This window comes from Saccopteryx leptura, chromosome 1, assembly GCF_036850995.1.
Source record: "Saccopteryx leptura isolate mSacLep1 chromosome 1, mSacLep1_pri_phased_curated, whole genome shotgun sequence".
Lineage (NCBI taxonomy): Eukaryota > Metazoa > Chordata > Mammalia > Chiroptera > Emballonuridae > Saccopteryx > Saccopteryx leptura.
The window spans coordinates 215,248,316-215,270,494 of NC_089503.1; the positions used below are offsets into that span (position 1 = coordinate 215,248,316).

Consider the following 22,179-nt stretch of genomic DNA (forward strand, 5'->3'; position numbering starts at 1 on the left):
GCTTCTGATATAATCTGGGGGAAGGGTGGCTTTTGTACAGCTACAAACTCTAGATTTATAATTAGGAGGCCTGGTGGGTTAGTCTCCAGTCTATGAGACCCTGGGTAGACCACTTACTTAGCGTCTATGATACTTAGCGTCAGTATCCTCAGCTATACAATGCAGATGACCACTCCTTCACAGGCCGCTGTTAGAATTTGCCAGATAATGGATGTGGGAGCACTTGGCACAGTTACCCACCTTAATAAATGCAATAAATGTTAGCTGGATGCAACCTATGGGAACTCAAACCATATTCTTTAGGAATTATGATAATGAAAAGTGTAACAACAGCACATAACACTACTGAAGTGTGCAAGTTTGAGTTGTCATCATTTAGTAGTAAAATTTGTTGGAGACATCCTAGACTCTGCTATTTCAAGGATTATTTTTACTCATTGTAGACCTTTCCAAGAAGAATCAATCAACAAATGTGTGTGTGTGTTCATTGACTGAATAAATGAGTACATGGCTGAAAATGCAATTTTTGGTTATAAACAATACTGGTTCGCAAGAAACTATATTGAAATTGGCAAAGGCAATTTTATTGTTTTATGGTTTCAATTACTGGTTGTAGTACTCCTAGAGCTAGTAGTTATTAAGGACTTAAAGTACGGTAGGCATTGGGGAGTTGTGGGGGAAAGATACGGAATATGTAAAAGATAGTTATTTAAATCAGAACCCTGGAACTGGGAAGGCTCTGAGCAGGAGGAGTGAAGAAAACATGAACCATTTTCCCTTCCAACTTCACAAGTTATATCACTCCAAGTTATTGAAATCGGCTGAATTTAAACTTGCTTGCACTGCAAGTACTTTGTGTTTTAAATTCTGGCCTCAAATTTAGCAGATACAGAGACAGAATATTAAAAATGGAAATAAAGGGTTGTAAAGATACAGAATACAAAAGCAAGAGGGGCTTTAGGAGAAACTAACTAATGCTCAGAGCAACTTAAAATGGAAATAAAACAAATAAACCTTGATCTATTTTTGTTGTAATGGAGAGAGAGATACATCATCCTGCTTGTTAAATGGTGAAATGCTGGGTAATTGAAATTTCTAATTGTTTACAAAATGATGATACATTTGTAATTATTGTCAACTTGACTTATAAAAGAAGTATGCTTTTCTCACAAAAGGACATGGAGACCATATTATAAACCCACATCCCTTGGTACAATAATTAGTAATTATCTCTCTCTCTTTTGGTCTTTATTAATAAAGTATATTTTATTATTAAAGTATACCAGAGCTTTTAAATATTGCTCCTTCTTCCCCCAAATTTGAACACTGTAAATGTGTTAATAGGAAAACAGTGTCAGGTATCCATTTGTGACTGTTCAAATCAATGTCTCTAAAAAGAGCAGTCTGGACTGTGGGTTATTCTTGTTACCAACAACAACAAAAAACCCAGCCTGTGTGACCATCACCAAGGAAAGAAAGGCATAAAGTAAAAACACTGCTAAAAGCAAACCGAATTGTTGCACTCTTTGACCTAATTGGAGTTGAGAAATCAAGTGCACCTTAGCCCCTCGGTTCACAGTCCACTCAGATGTCTGGGGCTGTGAAGCTGGATTTCACTGAGTAGCTGGTCAGCTGTTAAGGGCCGAGATGCACAAAAGGCAGATGAAGTCTTCTCTTCTGAAAGTCAATATGTCTTCTCTAAGGTCCCCACACATCCCGAACTCTAATCAGTAATTGTCATTAAAAGCTTTCATTATGTGAAGTAAGTGTAATTAGAGCATCTTGCCCTCATAGGGTGAACTGCACTGAGGAGGCTGGAGGGTTCATAAATTAGTGCCAATTCACTTGCCCTCCATCTAGCATGCAATCTGCTGTGAGAGAGAAAAATCGTATTTATACACATTATGGCAAAAGCCCACCAGCCCCTACAAAATTAGCCCAAACACTAACCGTGCTTGTTTGAGGGGCTCCCTATTTCATTATGTGTCTCAAATAAAAGAGCTAAAGTTTGCTGCCATCAATAACCCTGAATATATCTGCTGAATCCTGCAGATTCCAAGGCATTAATAATTCAAAATCTTGTGGGAATTTTGTCATGGTGGAGATACGACTTGTCTGCAAATGGAGCTCGGGGGATGCTCGCTATGATCTATTCTTGTATATACACATAACTGCTGCATTCATCATGATACAGACAACAGCACAGGATTCTCTTGTATCTCAACAATTTCTGAACTTTTGGAATCTACATTATAGAGTCATAGTGCATAACATAACATATTTCCAATCTCGCATGGAAATTGGAAATGCCGTATCTTAATATGTCATTATACCTTATAGAGTTAAGGCACTGGTAAATATATTTTCTCTCCCTTATCTCTTAAACATATATACTGTAACTAAAAAACATTGAGATTAAATGGTGAGAGGCAGAATACAGGAGAGAAAAACATGTTTGGTTCTCTATTGGTAGACAAAATGAGTGTGTGTATGTATGTGTAAATACACACCTACATGTGTGCATATTTATATATGTATATACATACATTCATGATATTCATATATTTGTACATGGATGCATCCTTGTACACACACATATACACACTCACATACTGATGATCCCCAGATTTGCTGAAGAACTAGGAATTGACATTGTTAGTTAAGTCACTGACTGTTTTCCCAGGGACCAACACCCAAGAAGGTGATACTAGCAAAAATATTCACCAATATTTTCCCCCAAAGGTCACTTTAGAGCTGAGCCAGACCCTCAATCCTTGATGAAAGCTTTTGAACCATTCTCAATACTAAAGCCAGGACAATCTTTTTAAAACTCAAATCTAATTATGTCACTCCTCTGTGGAAAGTCTTCCTAGCGCCCTCAGAATAAAGCCCTAAATCCTCCTTAACAAGGCCCATGGGACCCTGGTGATGTGGCCACCCCAGCCTACCTCAGCCTCGTCTGGAGCCATTCCCCTCTTCATTTTCGGAGCTCAAGGCAGAATGGCCTTCTTTCGGATCTTTGAAAATATCGTGAGTAATGCTGCCTTAGGGCCTTTGAACATCGTTTTCTCTCTTATAAGATGTTCTCCACTTAGCTAATTTCTACCATTGTTACCATTGTTCAGATCTCAGCTTAAAAGTCAATTGCTTAGAGAAGCCTTCCCTGACCCTCCACCCAATACCCCCCTGCAAAAAACTAATACATAATAATTACTAAATATTACTTGTGTCAGGCATTCGGCCCAACTTTGTACATGCATTTTTTAAATTTAGTTTCACAACAAACCCATAAAGTGAGTGCTATCATCTCCATTTACAAATATGAAAATGAGTCCCAGAAAGATGAAGAAATGTATGCAAGAGCACAAAGCTTGTAAGTGGTGGGAGAGGAACTCGCAGAGAAGGCTCCTTGATACATTCTCTCCCCACCCTATCCGTGTTCGGTTCACAGCTCATAATCAGTTCCTTAACATCTGCTTTCCACACTAGAGTGTAACTTCCATAAGGGCGAAGAAACATGTGCACTGTGTTCACTAAGATACGGGGCTGGTGCTGGGGACAGAAGTGAACAAATGCTAAACGGATGAGCACATGACATGCCAAGTCACTTCTAACACAAAGAAAAAGGCTAACTAAAAACACTCCCAATCAGTTGCCACCTCCCCAGTTCGGGCACTGGATTTGGAAAGCTGAAGTAGGCATAACGTATTAAGTACTACATGAAGTCTAGTTGAGTCGACAGTAAATATAATCTGAGCAGGAAATGTATGAAGCAAGTCTTTAGGGAAAGGCAATGTGGTATGCACAACTAACTCGATACTGAAACGTATCAGTATAGCAAATCACTCAGAGTACTTTCTGAAATTCAGCTCTCTAGTCTATAGCATTCAGAGTAGGTGTGATAGCTCCCAACTCCAATTTCAACGTACACACACATTTAAAATCACATTGTAAAATTATGTCTAATTAATAATTTAGACCCATAGAAGGTCTACCTCAATGGATATAGCTAATCCTTGCATCTAAACAAGCAGTGTTGTTCTGCATTATGTCGGGAAATCTAATCAAATGATTGTACGTTTCTTGAACCCAATATGTAAGGCCAATTCCATTGACCCTGGGGACCTATCAAGGTCAGCCCTGATTTTAAATTCTCATAATCCATGGTTATAACATGAATTAAAACCTGAGTTAAGTTTTTATTTCAATATCCAACTTTATTTTAACATCCAACATTAAACTTGTTATCTACCAGGGCTGCAACTGAAGAACAAAATAAATAGGTCTTATTTCATAGTCTCCTTTTATGCCTTTCTGTCGTAAAGTCGGAATTGAGTATCGATGTGGCCAAAGGTGTGAGGCAGCCTGCCATGAAAGATTTTCAAGGAGTGCAAATATCATACTTTAAATCCCCAATTATAAAGGCCAGTTATACTAGATCAGCATTTATGTGGGGACACGAAGACAAAAGTCGTAGCCTTATCTTTAACAAAATATTTGGAGAGTTTACAGAGTGTACCTTGTACACACACAGCAAATAGGAACCACATGAATGAATAGAAATGGGGAAGACCTGGGGAAGATTCAAAGAAATCCTACTTCTAAGTCACTTTTCTTATCCATGGTATCATATTCTTCCATATTCTTACTCATACGGTATAAAATGAATGTAGTTTTCAAAACCCATGCCTTGTTAGACACACATGGACTTTGTTCAGCTATCAGAAATGTTAAAACGGTGGAGTGGTCTGTGAGCAACATCTCTACTAAAGCAAAGGCTTTGTTGACCATTTCCATCTTCCCCCCTCGACCTCCAAGCTCTCACTCAATCCATGTTACCATGTCACCTGGTCCTCTGTTGCATGCTTCCCTACTAAAGCACATGGTTTCTGCTGTCTTGCATTTCCTACATTCACATGCACGTCTCCTTTTTATTTATTTGCTTTTTTTGTTCGTTTGTTTATTTATTTAGCATTTTTCTTAAGTAAGAAGCAGGGAGGCAGATAGACAGACTCCTGCATGCACTCAGACTGGGATCCACCTGAAAGCCCCCTACTGGGTGATGTTCTGCGGATCTGAGTCACTGCTCCATTGCTCGTCAATAGCACTATTTTAGTGACTGAGGCAAGGCCATGGAGCTATCCTCAGCTCCCGGGGCTAGCTCGCTCCAACTGAGCCATGGCTGTGGGAGGGGAAGAAAAAGATAGAGAGAGAGAAGGGAGAGAGGGAGGGGTGGAGAAGCCGATGGGTACTTCTCCTGTGTGCCCTGACCAGAAATCAAACTCAGGACATCCACATGCTGGCCAACACTCTACCACTGAGCCAACCAGCCAGGGCTTCATATCTCTCTTTTTAAAGTAGAAGCTTATTCAGGGCAGGTTCCTCATTTGATTAAACTCAACCCCCACCCCATCATAGCACTTTTTATAATGGATACACATAATAGAACAAACTCACTTCACGAATAAATAAACATGGCTGTCTGTGAGTGGATAGAGTCAGGTGCTATATATTTGCTCCCAACATATATTAGCATCAGATGTGCTCTTCAGTGCAAACATGTGATAACTTAGTGAAAAACAAAAACAAGCATGAATACCTTGCTAGAGGAGTGTTCCTTTGGTTATGCAATATTTCAATGTGTTTATTTTAATCCCCCGAGATCCTTACCCTGTACTTGAAGGTAATCATATATGTCATTTGTTTTTCTTTGCTCAATTAGGACTTTATAGAAGTTAACAGTCATAAAAATCAATAAGATGTTCTCATAAAAGCAAGCTAACTTGGCTCTTAAATTTGAGACACTGATCATTTTTTTCTTTGCTATGTATCATGGGTTGTTCTCATTATAGGTCGACCCACAGGTTATTTTTTCCTCCACATGCTTCCAATATTAATTATATTTTCTTTTCTCTGACTGAGATCAACTACCCAACAGGTTGCTTATTCATGACTATCTAAAGAGAGTTGATAAGGCATATATCTTTGATATAATTAGATATCATCAGACTCATATCATTAGATATTTTGTTCTCCAGTTTAGTTATCTTGCTTAGGCCAATTCTTGACCACAAGGGGGATTGCTGTGTTAACTTTTTGTGTGTGTGTATTTTTCTGAAGTGAGAAGCAGGGAGGCAGAGCGACAGACTCCTGCATGAGCCCAACTGGGATCCACCTGGCAAGCCCACTAGGCAATGCTCTGCCCATCTGGGCCATTGCTCCTTTGCAACAAGAGCCATTCTAGTGCCTGAGGCGGAGGCTATGGAGCCATCCTCAGCTCCCCGGGTAAACTTTGCTCCAATGGAGTCTTGGCTGAGGGAGGGGAAGAGAAAGAGATAAAGGAGAGGAGGAAGGGTGGAGAGGCAAACAGGTGCTTCTCCTGTGTGCCCTGCCAGGAATCAAACCCAGGACTTCCGCATGCCAGACCGACGCTCTACCACTGACCCAACTGGCCAGGGCTGTGTTAACTTTTAAATAAAAAGATAACTAATTAAACCAAATTAACTCAAAGGGCTTACAATATTGAAAAATACACAATACTAGCAGAAAAACTTATTTCAACAGAAGGAGAATATTTAAATAAAAAATATTTCCTCCAGTGATGGACATTTTACCAAAAGCTTTAAATAAAATGTATTATTTCATGAATTATGGTATGAAAGTCAAAAGCTCAGGAAAGTAGAAAGGGTTGATAGTTTTAGATTACATTACTCTAAACAGAGAAAGAATTGTTGCTGACCTCATCTTAAATATACTGCATATTGACATGTGCTTGAAGGAATTATAGTTGTGTGGCACAAGTCAAAATCAAATTTAGTTCAATCAGCTGCAGCATATTTTTTAAAAATACAAACATATTAGGATATGAATATATAAAAAGGTCTTTATCTACCTTGCTCTTTATGTGCCAAATTTTAAAATCCCTATTTATTTGCAAGAGAAAAATTATGCACATCAGTGAAGTTGTGGGATTATGTATATATTAATTTTACACACACACACACACACAGATTCCTGTGCACTGCCTCCTCAAAGATTCACTGAAAAAAAGCAGGGAGGGACCTGGCCCTTTAGAAATTTAGTACTAAATATTTAAACCCATAAAAGCCAAAGCCACCAAGATTTAAACATAAATAACAGGGGAAAAAAAAGAGGAAAAGCAACAAGAGAATTAAGTCAACCATTCTGTAAACCGAATTCAGGCTATAGTGTTTTACAGGACATTAATTTAATACATGCCAAATTAGATTTTCAAATTCCATAATCTTTTATTTCTTTTCTAAAACTGGTTTTCCTTCAATCCCAGAAGTTTTTCTTTCCAAGATAAACTGCAATTCTAAGTGTGATTTCTATTCAACTAGGAGCTCTGTTATTGTTTTTTAAAGTATTTATGAATCATATTTATGACTTTTACCTTCCCTAAACATTACTTTTGACTTTAATAAAGTTAAGACTGATGTAAGAACTAAAAGATGGTTTAATGTGGATTAAAAATACTCATTTAAAAACAGGGCCACTTGCACATTATTTGTCAACTAAAATAATGTCAGAAAAGTTTTCAGACATCTGGGACCTACTTCCAACGTAACAACTATAAGCAACACCAAAGTCATCCAGGAATTTCAGGATAAGGTAGGTTTGCTTTCGAAACACAACTCCAAAAATATACACAATTGATCACAGGTAACTAGACTATCTTAGCTATGGGACTACATACAACCTTTAGTTTGACGAAACCATGACTATGTCCTAGTTTATACCAGGAAGAATTTTCTCAGCAGCCTAGGGTTTTCGGCAATTAGCTTGGCCTTTCCCCTTTCCCTCACACCCTGCCTACTGGGGCTTCTCATTAACACCAATCCTGAACTTCAGGTCGCAGAGTGGGATCATCCAACAGACGTCCCTTGGTGCAGCCAGTCCGTTCACGCTGAAGCCGTGTTGAAACATAAGTCTGTGGGTTGTTCAAGAGCAAGTAAAGGATTGCAGCCAGAAACCCAGGTGTGCAGTCATTGTATAAAGAGCAGGTCTGAGGTACCGTCAAAATAGGGGAGCAGAAGAAACACCCTTAAGAATTCTCTGGAGTATGATTTAACAATACAAAACAGGAGTGGAAACTGAAGCAGAAAAAAAACCCACAAAACTCCACCAGGATAAAGCAATAACAAAGGAAGTTGTTCATTTTGGGCAGAGACTCTGGGGACCACAGTTTAAGAGGTGGAGTTGTAAAGCAGCTAGCTCTTTCAGCTGTGCAGATGAATATCATGTCACAGGAGTTCAAAGTTTTATCCATGGAGCACCAGTATTTTTTGTAACATCATGTAAGCAGAAGATAATAACTCACAGGAACACCTAGAGATTTCTGGAAGTAAATGAATATCTCTGTATACATGAAAAAATACCTGTGAATGAGCAGAACCTCTCCTCTGCTGGACTCTCAATTAAAAAAATAATTCTATTCTACACTGAAAAAAATGATAAATTTCTTTATATAAATGTGTGTTCTACAATTTGATATTTATTTTGGGAATGAAATGACAGTTAGGATATAAGAAAGAGCCATGTGAAGATGGTAATAATGATATACACTTATTCACACACACTGAATGTGTGGCACCCATTATAGCTTAAATATGTAGTTGTCTTTCTGGTTAAAGATACAGTAAGAGAAGAAGTATCAAAAAGATTCTTCATCACAAAAGAAGTCAGAGAAGAAAAATTAAGATCAAGAGAATCAGAAATCCAAAGGAGCATCTATACATGATGACAGTGTTGCAACAACAGTGGAACATTTGGTCTAAGAAAAGGAGACAAGCCTTGGACCAGTGATCAGTGATCAGGAGGTTCTTTAATTAGCTATAATAAGATTCAGCTTTATGGACCACAGTATGCTGGCATTACTCTCTGTCAGAAAAGAATCTCTGGGTGATGTAAAAAGCCAAGAAGGAGGACATGTGGCTTTGTGAAGGCTGTTTAGAGATGGAAACAAAAGGCAAGCCCATCCTGAAGGGGATAAGAAAGGAGAGAGAAAATAGCCGAGGTGGGAAAAGTGAAACCTTTCATGTGAGTACTTATCACAGAATACCAATTGATCAGACACACAAATCTCTGGGCTTTTTGTTTCAGCTGAGTCCTGGGAATGGTTCACTGGCTCTACAGCCACTTAACATGTACCAGGTGCCAGGCGCTAGGTAAGCAGCAGGGATAGTGGGGTGAAAAAAGCAACCAAGGGCCCTCCTTTCTCAGGGCTTACACTCTAGTGCAGGCGTCCCCAAATTACGGCCCTCAGGCCACATGCGGCCCCCTGAGGCCATTTATCCGGCCCCTGCTGCATTTCTGAAGGGGCACCTCTTTCATTGGTGGCCAGTGAGAGGTGCACTGTATATGGCGGCCCTCCAACGGTCTGAGGGACAGTGAACTGGCTCCCTGTGTAAAAAGTTTGGGGACCCCTGCTCTAGTGGGTATTGACACAAGGAATGGACAAGAACATTTGACAATGATAATGGGCTTTGACGAAGATCAAACAGGTTAATATAGTAGAAAGTACTGAGGGTACGCAGGAAAGGACAATGAGGAGGTGCCATCTGAGCTGTCGCCTGAGTGACTAGGAGCCAATCCAGTGAAGACCTGAGGAAAGAATGTTCCAGAAAGAGAGGATGGCTCATGCAAAGGCCCTGAAGGAAAGCAGGCTTGGTTTATTTGTACTGCTGAAGTATGCAGCGTATGGAGTCTGCTATGAGACGGGACCAGGAAGGGAGGCAGAGCTAGACAACTGGACCTTGCTGGTTGTGATAAGGAATCTAGACTTTATCTCAAAGGCAACAGAAGACACCAGAGATTTGAAAACCAGGAAAGAGTTGAGAGTATGGTGATACAAGGTGAGCTGTATATTCTACAAAGATGACCTTAGCTGATGATGTGTGAAGTCAACAGTTTAGGGGGATCCAAGATGAAGAAGGGGAGCCAATTAGGGAATAACTGTAGCATAACAGTTAGGAGTTGGTGGCATCCTGGATATGGGTAGTGACAGTGAAGATGAAGAGAAGCTGATGAACTCAAGATAGATTTTGAAGGTAGATCCAGTAGTATTTGACAATGAGTTGAATACAGGGAGGGAGGAGGAGGCAGTGGAAAGAGAAATCAAGAAACATTCTTAAACTCCAATAATATGCAGAGCCATTCACTGAACTGAAAAAGACTGAGGGAGACACAGTTTGAGGATGGGGGATCAAAACCTCTATTTTGGCCCTGGCCGGTTGGCTCAGTGGTAGAGCGTTGGCCTGGCGTGTAGAAGTCCCGGGTTCAATTCCCGGCCAGGGCACACAGGAGAAGTGCCCATCTGCTTCTCCACCCCTCCCCCTCTCCTTCCTCTCTGTCTCTCTCTTCCCCTCCCGCAGCAGAGGCTCCACTGGAGCAAAGATGGCCCGGGCGCTGGGGATGGCTCCTTGGCCTCTGCCCCAGGCGCTAGAGTGGTTCTGGTCGCGACAGAGCGACGCCCTGGAGGGGCAGAGCATCGCCCCCTGGTGGGCAGAGCGTCGCCCCCTGGTGGGCGTGCTGGGTGGATCCTGGTCGGGCGAATGTGGGAGTCTGTTTGACTGTCTCTCCCCGTTTCCGGCTTCAGAAAAATACAGAAAAAAAACAGAAAACAAACACCCCCAAAAACCCCTCTGTTTTGCATGTGGTAAGTTTGAGCTGCCTGTTAGAGACCCAAGACGAGAAACCAAGCAGGCGTTCTGATATGTGAGTCAGGCACTTGGAGGAGAAATCAGAACTGACGATACCAATTAGCAGCAGATACATTTTGATGTTACATAAAACCATGGGACTGGATAAACTTTTCTAGAAATTTTTTTTAATTTTAATATTTTTATTTAGTGAGAGGAAGGTAGGCAGAGACAAACTCCTGCATGTCCCCCTACCAGGATCTGGCAAGCACACTAAAGGGTGATGCTCTGCCCATCTGGGGTGTCACTCCATTGCTCAGCAATTGAGCTCTTCTTAGCGCCTGAAACAGAGGCCATGGAGCCATCCTCAGCACCCAGGGCCAACTCGCTCCAATAAAGCCATGGCTGCAGGAGGGGAAAAGAGAGAGAGAGAGAAGCAAGAGGGGGAGGAGTAGAGAAGCAGATGGGCACATCTCCTGTGAGTCCTGACCAGGAATCAAAACTAGGACATCAATATGCCGGGCTGACGCTCTACCCTTGAGCCAATTGGTCAGGGCTCTTTTCTAGGGAATTATTGTGGACAGAAAAAACACTGGGACTCATGACCAAGCCCTGAGACATTCTAACATTTAAAAGTTAAGCACAGCAGAAAACCCACATAGGAAACTGAGATGGAGAAGCTAGTGAAGTAGATGGAAACCCCAGGAGAAGGTATTATGGAAATGAAGAGGAACGCACGTTTCAAGGAGGGGAAAACCAATTATGTCTCATACTGCTAAGTGTCTGAATAAAACAAGGACAGAGAAACCACCCTTGGCTTGGGCAAGATGAAGGTCACTGGTGACCTTGAAAAAAACAGAGTCAAGTTCGAAGTAGAGGGCTACGTGCACTAGATTAGAGGCTCACAGCTAATCCTATTCTGGCTTCAAGGTTTTTGTACAAATATCTGGGATAGAAAGCAGGATCTTGAGTTATTTACTGAACCACTGATAAAATAAACACATACTGTATTGAACATCTGCTGAGGCAAAGCACTGTGGTAGGAACTGGAACAGAACTAAGGATATGGGCTCAAATGTTTAGTACTTGAGCTCTTGCTAAGGGGACAGAACCATAACCCAGACTTGTGACAATTTCTCACAAGTTTCTCGTTTCCAAGGAACCAAAAAAAAAAAAAAAAAAAAGTAGGTTACGCTTCATTAGACTTATTGCAGTTCACAGATAAGGACAGACAGATAAATGGCCAGAGCTCCTAACACATACTGCGTTTATGGGTCTGGGCTTGCAGATATTTAAAACAAGAAAAACACAAAAGAAATAGATATGAACTAAGATGTAATAAAGATTGCAAAACATGTGTGTTGACATTTAGAGACTATTACTTATATATAAAAGAGTAAAGAAGGTTAGCAATAAGAAAAATACCCAAAATAGAACAAAGGAAAAAAATGAAGCTGTCAGCCCTGGCCAGTTGGCTCAGCGGTAGAGCGTCGGCCTGGCGTGCGGGGAACCCAGGTTCGATTCCCGGCCAGGGCACATAGGAGAAGCACCCATTTGTTTCTCCACCCCCCCTCCTTTCTCTCTGTTTCTCTCTTCCTCTCCCACAGTGAGGCTCCATTGGAGCAAAGATGGCCCCGGGCGCTGGGGATGGCTCCTTGGCCTCTGCCCCAGGCGCTAGAGTGGCTCTGGTAGCGGCAGAGCGACGCCCCGGAGGGGCAGAGCATCGCCCCTTGGTGGGTAGAGCGTCGCCCCTGGTGGGCATGCCGGGTGGATCCCGGTTGGGCGCATGCGGGAGTCTGTCTGACTGTCTCTCCCTGTTTCCAGCTTCAGAAAAATACAAAAAAAAAAAAAAAAAAAAAAAATGAAGCTGTCAATGAAAGGAAAGAAATTGTAAACATTGCGCGACCCCAAAACTTGAAACAGCTACAATTTGCTTGCTGAGTAAGAAGTTGGAAAGGAGCATCAGATATTCATGTGGCTATGATCAGTGTTTTTCTTAAGATCATAAGCTACGGTAACAGCAGACGTTAATAGTCTACAGGTTGGAAAGACTTACTCTATCCTACCCTCCTGACTTAACACTGGCTATTGGTCCCCTGGTAGCCCACGGAGCTCCAGCAATCCTTGCATCCATCTATGCTCCACTCATCCTCCCCCCAAGTTATGATCACTGTCTGGCTTGATTCATCTTCTAGATGATGATGGATGACTTAATTACAGAAATAAAAGTAGGACTCAGACACAGGAAGGGAGGACAAATAGGAACAAAAAGCCTGGGACAGAACCTTTTTCCTGTGGTCCTGAAATAAATTCACCCAAAGCTTTAAAGATTACTTCTTTCCCAGTTAAGTAGCTCTCCTTATTTTTCAAGGGAGTTTCAAGAGCACCCATTCATTTTTCTGTTTCCAGATCTTCCATCTTGGTCGATGTTTCTCTTATCCATGTCATTCATGATTTGATAGATTTCTACTTTCCAGGCCAAAGAGTCTTAATCTTTCACTTTGTCCTCATGTGTCAATTCCCCTTCCCTCCTGCCTACTCCTCTGATCATTTTATAATGAATTGGTAACCACAATAATGAAATTTACTGAGAAAACTAAATTTTGAGATGCTGCCATAAATAATGAAGTCAGAAAAATGATGAAAAGGGCTTTAATGAGGTTTGAGATATGGCTGGAATATTACAGATAGAAAATCAATTTGAAAAATGCTGTCAGCTTCATCCACAGGGGGGAAATTATGTAAACACACACATCTAAAGGAAAGGAGTAACTCTGAAGGCAATGAAGAACTGAGAATTGCTTTATAATAGATAAAGATAGTTCTTTTTGATCTGCCTACATCTCTATATCTATCTATCTATCTATCTATCTATCTATCTATCATCTATCTATCTATCTATCTATCTAACATCAATCACTATTTTGCTATGATTAAACATTTAATTAGGTAAATATCCAAATACCTTGGGTATTCAGATTCTGGGTAAATTAGTAAATATTATGCTTTTGACTATTACACTACTTTACTCTTAGCTCTATATAATCTTGGAGATAGAAGGAGGAGTTTTATTGCTCCTTTGCAATACCACTTAAAGAAATAAGGCATAATTTTAGTCATCCAATTCAATACATTTCATCTTCCTCAAGAGAAAAACTGAATTTTGTGGACTCAAGACTAATGACTGTATTGAAGAAAAGTATATCTTTTCCATAAAACCAATTATGCTGTACACATACTGTAAAGGACCTTATACATCAAAGAAAAATTACTGTTTAAACAGATTATCAGGCCATAGAACAATTAGAAGCTGCAGTTCTCTTATAGTAACTACTGGTACCTGGAAAACTGCTTGAAGTCTGAGTTATTTAGGTATTCATCAGATTCTTTGTCCTTAATCTTTTTTGCCCTTAAGTTTTAAAAATTAGATGGAAGCTATGAACTTTCTGTCTAGAAAAATCCATGTACAACTATAGAATGAATTTTAAATAAGAATTTTCAGAACTTACTAGGATTCCAAGCCCTCTGACTTAAGAACTCTTGCTCTAGAAGAAATTTTGTTTTTAAATTCACTAAATACCTAATGTATCAACTAATCTCCTACTTCTCCCTTAGACACTTCATCTATTTCTTCTAGAGTACAGAGGGGTCATAATTTCACATCCTCAGCCATGAACTCTTCACAATGCTTCGCAGAGTAAAGCCTTGTCAGTTCCTAAAACCCACTGGTGCACGGCTCCCACCTGTTCTCCACTCTCTGCTGTGGACAACTCCCAGGAAGCATCCTGGATGACTACCCTGGAGACCTAGTGATCTGCCTGACTCTTGGCAATCTGACACATAAGAAGCCAAACTACCACTGATCTGCTCAATGCCTGCTTCCTAGGATTCTTCCTTATGAGTCTACTATGCTATTCTGGTCTCTCATCTATAAATCTGTTCACTTTGGTGATGGACCCTTTCCTGCCACTCAACTTTCCCTTTACAAACCACCATGTAACTCAATGTATGCAGAAGTAAGACCGCCACAAGTGAATATTAAAGTATACACCTGACTAGGGAAGTCAACTCATCTCCCAGCCTCTTTCACGGTATGTGATATTTTCATTATTAAAGGGAGAAAAAGGCCCTGGCCGGTTGGCTCAGTGGTAGAGCGTTGGCCAGGCGCATGAATGTCCTAGGTTTGATTTCCAGTCAGTGAACACAGGAGAAGCATCCATCTGCTATACCCCCCCCCCTTGCTTTTCTTTCTCTCTCTTCCCCTCCTGCAGTCATGGCTCAATTGGAGCGAGTTGGCCCTAGGCACTGAGGATGGATCCATGGCTTCTGCCTCAGGCACTAAGAAGAGCTCTGTTGCTGAGGAATAGAGCAGTGCCCCAGATGGTAGAGCATCGCCCCTTGGTGAGCCTGCTGGGTGGATACCAGTCGGGGCGCATGTGGGAGTCTGTCCCTGCCTCCCCTCCTCTCACTGAATAAAAAAAAGGGGGGGGGAGAAAAACAACTTCTAAGAATTTATTCTAATCCAAATATAGCATATTTCAAGATTGAATATAGCTTATTAAAGTAAACAGCTACTGTACTAGACTCTGTTAACTGCCTACCTAACAGTCATTCCTATCTTCTTATATACTAACAGAACCCTGTTTTCTTTGGTGCAACAATATGTCCAATCTATGATGTGACTTGTGACCACTCTAAACTAGTCATTTCCAACTAAATGTGAGTCTCAAGTGTACCACAGAAAGCCAAAATATTGGTTTCCCCTAATCCTCAGGGTGAAGAGCAGGACCCGGAGCAGCGGGAGCATTCTGTTCTCCCTGGGATGTACAACTGTTCCCATTTCCTATGTGAGCCATGGGAAGAAGGCAAGAGGTCAAGAAGATGGTTCTAAATGATATTCTGTTCCCTTTGACAGATACTCACCTTTTCTCCTTTCCTTACAGCAAGCAGTAACCCTGGGATCAAGTTCTGCCCAATGAAACATTAGAGCAAGTCTGCTGAGAGTGTCTTGGCAATGCTTGTTCTTACTTATTAAAGGACAGAGATGAGAGCAATGGTATAAACTTAGTATCTGAATTGCATATCAAATGAGCAGATTTAATTTATCAATAAGAAATCACAAAAATGATATCCTTTTGTATGCAAATAAAAAATTAATCTTAATGTTACATATCACAGTTGTGCCTTTCAGTAGGAAGAAGGGCACATATGATATATTTGGTAATGGTAAGCTGCAGATGAAAATGACTTACTTAACTTTTAAGAACATCTAATATCTTACAAAGTGTCTCACATACATTATCTTGTCTGATTCTCACAGTAACCCAGTGAGGCTAGTGAGGTATTATTATTTCTCCCACTGTACAGAAGAGAAAAAAAGAGGCCCAAGGGGTTAGATGACTTGCCTACAGTCCTAATATTAGTACATATAGAGTCAGAAAATGAACCCAAATCTTTGGATTCTACATCTAATACTTTTCTCCATATATCAATCTGCCAATTAAGGGTAATATATCTCAAACTTGTCCCCAAATCTCTTACTTACAAAACCAACCAAAACTGGAAAAAGAGCTACATCAATCCTCAGGTGCATTCAAGAAGCTCTACAGCTTCTAAGTTGGGTCTATATAATGAAAGGAAACCAGAGCAGGGGCAGGCGAGCCTAGCCCAGCAGAGCAGGAGCAGGCCCACACCAGCAGGGGCAGGCCGGCCCACACCAGCAGAGCAGGAGCAGGCCCACACCAGCAGAGCAGGAGCAGGCCCACACCAGCAGGGGCAGGAGCAGGCCCACACCAGCAGGGGCAGGCCCACACCAGCAGGGGCAGGAGCAGGCCCACACCAGCAGGGGCAGGCCGGCCCACACCAGCAGGGGCAGGAGCAGGCCCACACCAGCAGGGGCAGGAGCAGGCCCACACCAGCAGAGCAGGAGCAGGCCCACACCAGCAGGGGCAGGAGCAGGCCCACACCAGCAGGGGCAGGCCGGCCCACACCAGCAGGGGCAGGAGCAGGCCCACACCAGCAGAGCAGGAGCAGGCCCACACCAGCAGGGGCAGGAGCAGGCCCACACCAGCAGGGGCAGGAGCAGGCCCACACCAGCAGAGCAGGAGCAGGCCCACACCAGCAGGGGCAGGAGCAGGCCCACACCAGCAGAGCAGGAGCAGGCCCACACCAGCAGGGGCAGGAGCAGGCCCACACCAGCAGGGGCAGGAGCAGGCCCACACCAGCAGAGCAGGAGCAGGCCCACACCAGCAGGGGCAGGAGCAGGCCCACACCAGCAGGGGCAGGAGCAGGCCCACACCAGCAGAGCAGGAGCAGGCCCACACCAGCAGAGCAGGAGCAGGCCCACACCAGCAGGGGCAGGAGCAGGCCCACACCAGCAGGGGCAGGAGCAGGCCCACACCAGCAGAGCAGGCCGGCCCACACCAGCAGAGCAGGAGCAGGCCCACACCAGCAGAGCAGGAGCAGGCCCACACCAGCAGGGGCAGGCCGGCCCACACCAGCAGGGGCAGGAGCAGGCCCACACCAGCAGGGGCAGGAGCAGGCCCACACCAGCAGGGGCAGGAGCAGGCCCACACCAGCAGGGGCAGGAGCAGGCCCACACCAGCAGAGCAGGAGCAGGCCCACACCAGCAGAGCAGGCTGGCCCACACCAGCAGAGCAGGAGCAGGCCCACACCAGCAGGGGCAGGAGCAGGCCCACACCAGCAGGGGCAGGAGCAGGCCCACACCAGCAGGGGCAGGAGCAGGCCCACACCAGCAGAGCAGGAGCAGGCCCACACCAGCAGGGGCAGGCCGGCCCACACCAGCAGGGGCAGGAGCAGGCCCACACCAGCAGAGCAGGAGCAGGCCCACACCAGCAGAGCAGGAGCAGGCCCACACCAGCAGAGCAGGAGCAGGCCCACACCAGCAGGGGCAGGAGCAGGCCCACACCAGCAGGGGCAGGAGCAGGCCCACACCAGCAGAGCAGGAGCAGGCCCACACCAGCAGGGGCAGGAGCAGGCCCACACCAGCAGAGCAGGAGCAGGCCCACACCAGCAGAGCAGGAGCAGGCCCACACCAGCAGGGGCAGGCCGGCCCACACCAGCAGGGGCAGGAGCAGGCCCACACCAGCAGAGCAGGAGCAGGCCCACACCAGCAGGGGCAGGCCGGCCCACACCAGCAGGGGCAGGAGCAGGCCCACACCAGCAGAGCAGGAGCAGGCCCACACCAGCAGAGCAGGAGCAGGCCCACACCAGCAGAGCAGGAGCAGGCCCACACCAGCAGGGGCAGGAGCAGGCCCACACCAGCAGAGCAGGAGCAGGCCCACACCAGCAGGGGCAGGAGCAGGCCCACACCAGCAGGGGCAGGAGCAGGCCCACACCAGCAGAGCAGGAGCAGGCCCACACCAGCAGGGGCAGGCCGGCCCACACCAGCAGGGCAGGAGCAGGCCCACACCAGCAGAGCAGGAGCAGGCCCACACCAGCAGGGGCAGGCCGGCCCACACCAGCAGGGGCAGGAGCAGGCCCACACCAGCAGAGCAGGAGCAGGCCCACACCAGCAGAGCAGGAGCAGGCCCACACCAGCAGAGCAGGAGCAGGCCCACACCAGCAGGGGCAGGAGCAGGCCCACACCAGCAGGGGCAGGAGCAGGCCCACACCAGCAGAGCAGGAGCAGGCCCACACCAGCAGAGCAGGAGCAGGCCCACACCAGCAGGGGCAGGAGCAGGCCCACACCAGCAGAGCAGGAGCAGGCCCACACCAGCAGGGGCAGGCCGGCCCACACCAGCAGGGGCAGGAGCAGGCCCACACCAGCAGGGGCAGGAGCAGGCCCACACCAGCAGGGGCAGGAGCAGGCCCACACCAGCAGAGCAGGAGCAGGCCCACACCAGCAGGGGCAGGCCGGCCCACACCAGCAGAGCAGGAGCAGGCCCACACCAGCAGAGCAGGAGCAGGCCCACACCAGCAGGGGCAGGTAAGCCTAGCCCACACGAGCAGGGGCAGGCCGGCCCACACCAGCAGGGGCAGGTAAGCCTAGCCCACATGAGCAGGGGCAGGCTGGCCCAGCCCATGCCAGCAGGGGCAGGCCAGCCCACGTGAGCAGGGACAAGCAGGCCCACACAAGCTGCCGCTCCACTGGAAGGCAGGCAGGCAGGCACACGGTGCATTCTTACAAGGTGCTGGGCCCACGGTTTCATGTTTAATCTTACAACAATCCCCAGGAATAGCTATTATTATGATCCCCATTGGACATTTCAAGAAATTTGAGTCCAAAGATGTTACTGTAGTGGCTAGTCACTCCACTTCTCAGGGCAGGATGGAAACAGGATTCTAACCTCGGTCTGTTGGAGGCTGACAACCTTTGTCTTCCAGAGCCAGAAGGAGGATATTTGAAAACTGCAGATTTGCACAGACTCAGTCAAAATTTCAACAGTTCCAACACTTTGAATCTCAACAGAGTAAGAAATAAGTTAGTAAGTGACTGAATGAATGAATCCTGTTCATAACTTCTTCACCGTAAAATGAGGGTTCAGTGTTTATGTTTACCCCCCTCCCACCCGGGTATCCTGCAGGCAGTGGACCAAATTCACCAAAAGCAGGCATTTCTTTCAATACTAGTGCCAACCTCTAGGCACCAGTGTGGTGCCCCGTAGCAAGGTCAACTAGCCCTTGAGACCAAATAGAGGAAAATGAGCGAAAATGGAAGCTCAAGAGTTGTGACACATCCCTTAAAATCTAACTCTGCTTTAAAATTTCATATTAAATGTTTTTTAAAATCTCAGTTTTATCTTTAAAAATACTTAGTTATAAGATTGTAGAAGGAATGGCTCATTTAAAAAAAACAAACAAACAACTTTCTTACCCAGCACAGAATAATATACATGCAGGTACTTGAGAAATATCTTGCGGTGAGGTTGTTGGTGATGATGGTCAGATAACTACTTACATACTTATTTGTCTTTAGTGACTTTCATTATAACAAGAATGAGGAAGAAAAATCATTTCTAGTTTCTACTGTTTTATAGTGTCACTGAAGCCTACGAGTTATCCTAGCTGTGTGTGTTTTTTTTTGATACAAAGATGTAAGTCATTCACTTGCTGGAATAAAACTTACAAAATGAAGTTCGTTTTGCCTGGCAAGTACAGATAAAAGGAAGAAGGGGAAGAAGCAGTTTAAACGTAACAGACACCTTCTCCTGAACCCCTGAACTAGTTCACACAGGCAAATGAATAATTTAACTCCCTGAAACTTCCTCTGTGTGGAACGCTGCGTGCAGACCAGTGGCATTTTCACTTCAAATTTGTATAGCCTTTAGTCAGGACGCCTCATCTGCATTTCCAACACCTGCTTCCTTCTGCTGGGAAGTAGGTTTTTCTTTCTATGCTCGTCTTTTATCTTTACTCTGTCCATCTACCAACAACAAAAAAAATTGCATTATACAATATATTTCTTGGCCTAAAAGAGATGAGGAGTAATTCACATGATCTTCTAAAATGTATTTTCCTTTATCTTATCAAAAGGCAATTTTAAGACAAGTGACTATTAACATCGTCATTCTTTACTGTCTACATGTCCTTCAAATATTAATATTGATTTTGTACGGCAAAAATAACAGCACCTACACTTCTCCGCACTGAGTTTCTGCTGCAGGTGCAAAGGAAAGTGAAATTAGATGCAATGATTGACAACACTTGTAAAGCACACCAATATCTCTACTAAGCTTGTTATTATGATGCTGTTATTAAAACTACGTTCATCTGGCTTAGCCTGACTAACACAACCTATGTTAAAGTTTTATATATATCCATGTAAACATCAGGCCAATTCCACCTGTTCGCCAGTCTGCTTACTGTCAGTGGGTCCCCTGATTTGTCCTGTATTAAACAACATCACATGGAGGATGGAGGCAGAATCCCTAAAGGCTGAGGTTCTTCAATAAAGAAATTATCCTAGGAGAGGAGGAGAAATGGGGAGGACCTGGGAAAAGAACTAAAACCGAACAATTTCTGGTTACCACTTTGCTTATTTCCTTCATAACACTGAATTATAAAGTTATTATTATTATTATTATTATTTTGTATTTTTCCAAAGCTGGAAATGGGGAGGCAGTCAGACAGACTCCTGCATGTGCCTGACTGGGATCCACCCGGCATGCCCACCAGGGGGCAATGCTCTGCCCATCTGGGGCATCGCTCTGCTGCAACCAGAGCCATTCTAGTGCCTGAGGCAGAGGCCATGGAGCCATCCTCAGTGCCCGGGACAACTTTGCTCCAATGGAGCCTTGGCTGCGGGAGGGGAAGAGAGAGACAGAGAGGAAGGAGAGGGGGAGGGGTGGAGAAGCAGATGGGCGCTTCTCCTGTGTGCCCTGGCTGGGAATCGAACCCGGGACTCCTGCACACAAGGCTGACGCTGTACCACTGAGCCAACCGGCCAGGGCTTAAAGTTATTATTTTATCTCTCGTCCACCTCCCTATTCAAATGCAAACTCCCTTGGGGCTTCTTCAGCACCCGATTCCTAATGTCTAGCTTAGATCCAGACACACAGGAAACAGTAAATATTTTTAAAAAACACATATTTTAAAAATTTCTACCAGATTGAACTAAAGGGACCATTTAATTCAATTGAATTGAAGAACCATTTAAACTTCCCTATTTCCTTAAAATATATATGCAAGAAAAAAAGCACTCATTTATCTGAGATCATTATAGAAGAACATTTTCTACAGAAGCTAATTTTCTCAGACAGCTAGAGATGATCCTTTAAAGATACCAAGACATTTTAATTCCAGTGTTTTAAATGTGAGTTGCTTAAGCATATATATATATAATTTTTTTATAGCTTGTTTTAAGAAAAAGTAGGTTTCACAAATTTTAATCATTTCTTGAAGCCTTACAAGCAAAATTAAAACTCTGTGCTATATGACATAGTGGTTCCCTCAGGTATCAGTGACGAAGGTAAGGCCATGTGTCCCTAAGTAAGCGGACCTGTCACTGAGATACGCATGTTGAGTGATTCCGTTATCTCTTTTCCTGCTTTCAGTGTTCAGTATTTTACCTTCTACCTACCTCTCTTCACTACAGGTTTTTGCTCCTAATAAGTTTTAATTTACCCAGGATGAATTTAAGTTTGCTAAAGCAAACTTGCTTGTGAAATAAAAAATCTGTAGCTGGAATATTATAAACGAATTAAGCTATTTCTTTTATTCAAATGTAAAACAATTCCTTGTAGTCTTTCCATTCAGGCTAAGCCATTTGGCCTATCACCCACAGAAGGGTGAGCATAGTAGCATTAAAGTTATATTTGGTCTGGACAGTTAGTTAGGTTTATTTGAGTTCCTAGAGAGACAGACAAGAGTCTTGAAAGAGATTGTGGGCCCAGATGGGCAGAGCATTGGCCCCAGACAGGGGTTGCTGGGTGGATCCTGGTCAAGGTACATGCAGAAGTCTGTCTCACTATCTCCCCTCCTGTCACTTAAATAAATTAAATTTTAAAAAAAGAAAGAAAGAAAAAGAAAGAGATTCTCAGCATCCTTGAAAAGGATT

The 22,179-nt window shown here is 43.9% G+C and overlaps 1 protein-coding gene and 1 non-coding gene across 3 annotated transcripts in view; both read right to left on the reverse strand.

Annotated features, from left to right (window-relative positions):
• The window catches only part of SLC10A7 (solute carrier family 10 member 7), a 233,703-nt gene that overhangs the window by 102,206 nt on the left and 109,318 nt on the right, over window positions 1-22,179 (reverse strand). The gene's annotated exons all lie outside the window — the stretch shown is intronic.
• Window positions 20,998-21,073, reverse strand: TRNAT-UGU (transfer RNA threonine (anticodon UGU)). The gene has a single exon. It is a non-coding gene; the product is annotated as a tRNA-Thr (tRNA).